Raw genomic sequence first — 6,075 nt, 5'->3', positions numbered from 1 at the left:
GTCCTACTGAGCAGAAGCTCAGCTTTCCAAATTACCCATGGTGGAAAGGAAAGACATTCCTCAGGCTAGCCTCTAGGCTAACAGGGTTTATCTCATTACTTTAAATAGCTGTATACTTGAAAATCATTGTTAGTCCAGGATAAGGTAGGCTACACTGCAGCAATCGACCCAAAGTATTAGTGCCTTAGCATAGCAAAGGTTTATTGCGGACTCATGCAAAATCTAATGTGAAAGTCCAGGCTGGATAGAAGGGCATGTGTTGATGTTTTGGCTGATGGTCCCAGCTGGGTCCAGTCTCAGAGTTGTCCCGTCCCAGACCCCAGGCATATGAGGGAAGAAACCTGCAGGCAATTTCTTTTTCTTTATTTTTTTCTTTTGAGACAGAGTTTCACTCTTGTTGCCCAGGCTGGAGTGCAGTGGTGTGATCTCGGCTCACTACAACCTCTGCTTCCCGGGTTCAAGTGATTCCCCTGCCTCAGTCTCCCGAGTAGCTGGGATTACAGGCATGCACTACCATGCCTGGCTAATTTTTTGTACTTTTTAGCATAGACGTTTCATCATGTTGGCCAGGCTGGTCTCAAACTCCTGACCTCAGGTGATCTACCCGCCTCGGCCTCCCAAAGTACTGGGACTACAGGCATGAGCCACCGCACCCAGACTTTCCAAGCTATTTCTGCTCCTAACATTTCAAGTCACCTCCAGCTATTCATGTTGTTATGGGCTGTTTGTGTACCCCCAAAATGCATATGTCAAAGCTCTAATCCCCAAAATGATAGTATTTGGAGACGGGACCTTTGAGAGGTGATTAGGGTTAGATGAAACCATGACGGGAGGTAGGGGAGACCTGGTTTGATAAAATCAGTGTCTTAATGAGAAGAGACAGCAAAGAGCTCCTTCCTCTCTCTCAACTGTATGAGCATAGAGTAAAAGGGGGCTCCCTGTAAGCCAGAAAGAGAGCCCTCCTCGGAAACTGAATGGGCTGCCACCTTGATCATGAACTTCCCAGCAGCCAGAACAGTAAGAAAGTAAATTTCTGTTGTTTAAGCCACCCATTCTATGACAGCCAAAGTTAGGGCAGCCAGGCCAGGCATGGTGGTTCACACCTGTAATCTCAGCACTTTAGGAGCCTGAGGTAGAAGGATCACATCAACCCAGGATTTCAAGGCAGCCTGGGCAACAGAGTGGGACACCCACCTATACAGAATATAATAATTATAATTAGCCGGGTGTTGTGGCACACACCTGAGGTCCCATCTACTCAGGAGTCTGAGGCAGGGGGATCACTGGGGGATCACTTGAGGCCGGGAAGTCAAGGCTTCAGTGAGCCATGATAGTGCCACTCACTGTACTCTAGCCTGGGTGACAAGAGTGAGACCTGTCTTAAATAAAATACGTAAATCAATAAGTCAATAAAAACATAGTTATGGCAGCAACAGCAGAGTAATACACATATTTTTCCCAGCTGAGGCTCCAGATATAATGGAATTAGACCAGACATCCCACTTTGTCCTGTTGGAACTCCTGGCCCACAGAATGCATGAGCCTATTACAATGGTTGCTGTTTTGAGGATGGTTATTTATGAAACTACAGATAACCTACACACACACAATAGATTTGCACACACCACAGGCTATAACTTTCATTCATTCAACAAATATTTACTGAACACATATTAAGAGCCAGACACTATTCTGAGTATGTATCAGTGAACAAAACAGATAAAGACCTGTCCTCCTACTGCTTATATTGTAGAGGGATAAAAATTGATGTTTTTAAAAATAATCATTTTAAGTATATTTTTCTAGTTACAAAAGTAACACTTGCTTATTCAATGCATTTGAGAAATACAAAAAAGTACTTTGAAAACACACAAAAAATAATCATTATGCAGAAATAATGCATTCCTAATATTATTTTATCTGACAATCACACACACATAGATGAACAAACACACTCTTTAAACTGGAGTCAAACTTTATATTCACTTTTATATACTGTTTTTATTTCACTTAGTTATTGCAGACCTTTTCTCATGTCATTGAAATATGATTTTTAGTGGTTGCATATTGTTCCAGCCTGTAGCAATACCAATGATTTAACCATCCTGCAACTATTTTACATTTCAGTTGATTCCAGTTTTTCACTGTGATAAGCAACGTCTTGAAGAACAACTTTGTATGTGAATCTTCGGCTGCATCTCTGATTAGTTCCTTAGGATATAATCAGAGAAGTGGGATTACTGGTTCAAAGGATATGCAAATGTTCAGGCTCTTGATAAATATTGTCAGATTACTTTCCAGAATGTTAGCGCCAATTTACATTCTCACCTGTATTTTATAAGATGCCCCTCTGGCATTCTTGCCAATATTCAGTATTAAGAGTGTTCGTAATCTTTGCCAATTTGTTGCATTAAAGAAAGGTATTTCATTTTAAGACTGGTTGACTGCCTAGGTCGCTCAATAATTATTGGGATTTGCCTAAATCTGAGTATTTAAAACCTAGCTCTGGCACCTTCTAACAAAATACATAACCTCTCTAAGCCTCAGGTTTCTTTTTCTACCAAATGGTAACATTTATCCTGACTTCTTAGGTTATTGTGTGGATTAAATATGTTCCAGTTTATAAAGTGTTTTAACACCGAGCCTGTCAAATGGTAGCTATTATCACAGGTGTGACACTTTAGAAATTATCAACACATGAATAATTCCAGCCTTTGCTCTTTCCTGTGTGTGTTAAAGAAGATCCTGATTTTGCTTCATCTTATTGTTCTTCCTTCTCTCTCCTTTGAAGGAGAAGCTTGCCATGCTTTGGGGCTTTGTGAATTAGAATTAGGAGGAATGAGAAGAAGAAGGACAGGGAGACACACTGACCATTGACAGACCACCCAAAACCCAGTGGCTAACAACAAACGTTATTCTGCTGCACATGGGTCTGCTGTTGGCTACAGTTAGACTGACTGTGGCTGGGCTGGGCTCAGCTGGGTGGTTCTGCATCAGGCTACAGGCTGACTGGACTGGATCCAAGCTGTGAATGGGTTCATGTCTGCCCCATGTATGCATGGTTAGGAACACATATGAATAGAGCAGAAAATACCCAGGGCATATTCTCATGGTAGATTACCAGAGCATAAGAGGTCAAAACAAAACCCACAAGCAAATTTAAGATCTCTGGAGTGTTAGATCTGCTAATATTCCTTTGGCCAAAGCAAGTCACATGGCTTAGCCCAACATCAGTGGGCTGGAAAGTCTCCTCTTCCCACAGTGGAAGGGGGAGAGGAAGTGAATATTTACTGAACAAAAGATCACAACAAATGTTTCCAGAAATTTGCAGGAAGAGGCTACATACAGTGCAGTGTAAGAAAACTGAGAAAAGTGATTATGAAATATGTTGGGTATGTGTAAGATTTTACAAATCAGGTTCCTCTTAATTTCTGGAAGACTTCAGTTAAGAATTTCATGTAAGTTATATTTTGCCCGTTTAGACTGGAATTTATTAGAGACAACTTCCCCTCAGGACTGATCTTATGGTGTAATGGCTTCGATAGGGTTACATAATGGAAACCATATTATCTTTTCGATTGCCACAACCCTACACAGTTCTTCCTCTTTGGGTATTTTAGATCTTTCAAACATATCCTAATAGTTCTCTTTTTTTTTCTTCCCAGAGGAGAACAAGTATGGGTGTCAGCTTCCTGATTGTGATTTACCAACTAGAGGCACAGTCTCTGCAGGAAATATGCCAGCTGTCTCATTGCTATCTTATTTAAAGTAGGACAGACACCAAGCTTGAGAAAACTTGGACAGGAGGACTCAGTGGTAGAAAATGCAAGCAACCAAGTCAGTCTCAGTCATGACTCACAAGCTCCAAATTCACTTATGGAATCATCCGGTGAAATCAAATTGATAGTGAGAACAGGGCGCAGCAATGATCAGAAGGAGCCCAAAGAGCTCTAATGTCATTTTTGCAGCCTTTATTCTTGGTGTCTCCCTGAAGACCATTTACTTGGAACCTAGACAGGAGACTAAAGTCTGTGATCTCTGGGTTTGCTTAGCTCTGTAGACAGCTGGTACATCACATACAAAATATTACCCCACGCTCTCATAGTGTGATGAGTTGTTAATAAATCCATTCCAAATTCTTGGTTCTCATTCCTCTGAATGTAGATAGACTGGCTGAATATGGATGTATCAGCTCTGCTTATCACTCTAAATGTCAGCTGTCTTTAACTTTATCCAAAACAGTTTTATTTTGCTTCAGAGAAAGCAGTGTTCTCAACTTGTTGAAAATCCAAGCCAAGAAGAATCATAGAATGAAGAATTATGCTAAATATTTGGTCCTCAGCCTTCCTGGAGCTGTGGCACGAAGCATCCGTGGCCTCAATGTGTTGGGTTTTCCTTGGAATAATGAATAACACGTGTGCTTTTAAAAAAATGCATGTACATTTGACAGTTTTGGGATAGGGAACTGTCCATAATTCTGTCTCCTCAAGTCATTACAAGACATTTTCCTGTCTTTCCATATTTCCACAGAGAGAGTGTGAGTGTATAAAAAATTTCCTAATATTGTTTCTGTCTCGCTCTCACCCCATCCCCAAATAGTTGCTTTTTTTGGTTTGCACTCTTTCTGAAGTCCCAGTATAGGTGGTATTTTAACACGGTTTAAAGCCTAGACTAAGGATTTGAACAACAGTTTGAATTTTCAGCCATTTCTTACCTCTGCAACTTTTAATAAGGTACAGATTCTTCTTCTGAAAATGAGAAAAATAATAGGTGCTGCCTTGGCCTCCCAAAGTGCTGGGATCACAGTTCTAATGATGGACAACAGAGTAGGGTTGAAGTAGGAGGTGGGACTCAATGCCAGAGGCGGGGCTCGGACACCAGACCATACTGGGAATTAGCTAAAACAGGGCCGGGGTGGGAGCAGCTTTCCAATCAGACACACCCACCAGTGTGCCATGTCAGTTTACCATTACCATGGAAACACCCAGGAGTTATTGCCCCTTTCTGTGGTAATGACCTGATGACTCAAAAGCTACTACTCCTTCCCTAGAAATTTCTGCATAAATTGCCCCTTAATCTGCATGTTATTATGTGGGTGAGTATAAATGTGACTGCAAAACTGCTCTGAGTTGCTACTCTTTGCCTACAGGGCAGCCCTGTTCTGCAGGAGCAGTCACGGAGCAGTACCACCACCAGCGCTGTAACACTGCTGCCTCAATAAAGCTCTTCTCCTACCCCTGGCTTGCCCTTGAATTCTTTCCTGGGCAAAACCAAGAACCCTCGAGGGCTAAGCCCCACTCTGGGGCTTGCCTGCCCTGCATCAGGGTGACTCTAGTTAACGATATATTTCAAGGTAGCTAGAAGAGAGGACTTGAACTGTTCCCAGCACATAGAAATGATAGATACTCAAGGTGATACATATGCCAATAACCCTGACTTCATCATTATACATTCCATGCATGTAACAAAATATCACATGTACCCCATACATATGTAAAATATTATGTATCAGTGTAAAAAAGTAGCATGCATGCTCCTCCCACCAAAGAATTGAGCAAATGAATAAATGAATGAATGGTAGTTATTTGCTATTTTCTAGTAGTTGTGATCAGAAATGATATTCAAAAGAGAGGGCATCAACTAGTTGCATGAAGCTTTAATCCTAAATGGTCACTGCATCAGGGAGCTCCAGGGGTAGCTGGGGTGATATGGGAGGCACCCAGGGGGATCAGCCCCCAACTGGTCCAGAGGTGTTTTATTATTCAACAGTTGACTGTCTGTATTGGCGTTCTCTGTCTGAATGTAAGCCCTGCTTGTCAACACTGGAAATAGGTCTTCCACACTCTTTCCCAATCCCTTTTTGACCCCAAACACCAGCATTGGCAGGATGACTGAGTGGGATGAAGGTTCTAGTCAGTGACCATAGAACTTTTTGCCTCCTCAGTGCAAAGCCAACTGGCCCGTATCAGTATTGACTTCAACTTTGTCTTCTTTGGCCCTGCACTGTGAGATCTGAGCCACTGGCTTATGCAGCCAGCTTCCAGTATTACCACTGGCTGATCTTCTTCTACCTTG

This window comes from Macaca thibetana, chromosome 14 (assembly GCF_024542745.1).
Source record: "Macaca thibetana thibetana isolate TM-01 chromosome 14, ASM2454274v1, whole genome shotgun sequence".
NCBI lineage: Eukaryota > Metazoa > Chordata > Mammalia > Primates > Cercopithecidae > Macaca > Macaca thibetana.
Note: the sequence above shows the minus strand (reverse complement) of the source record.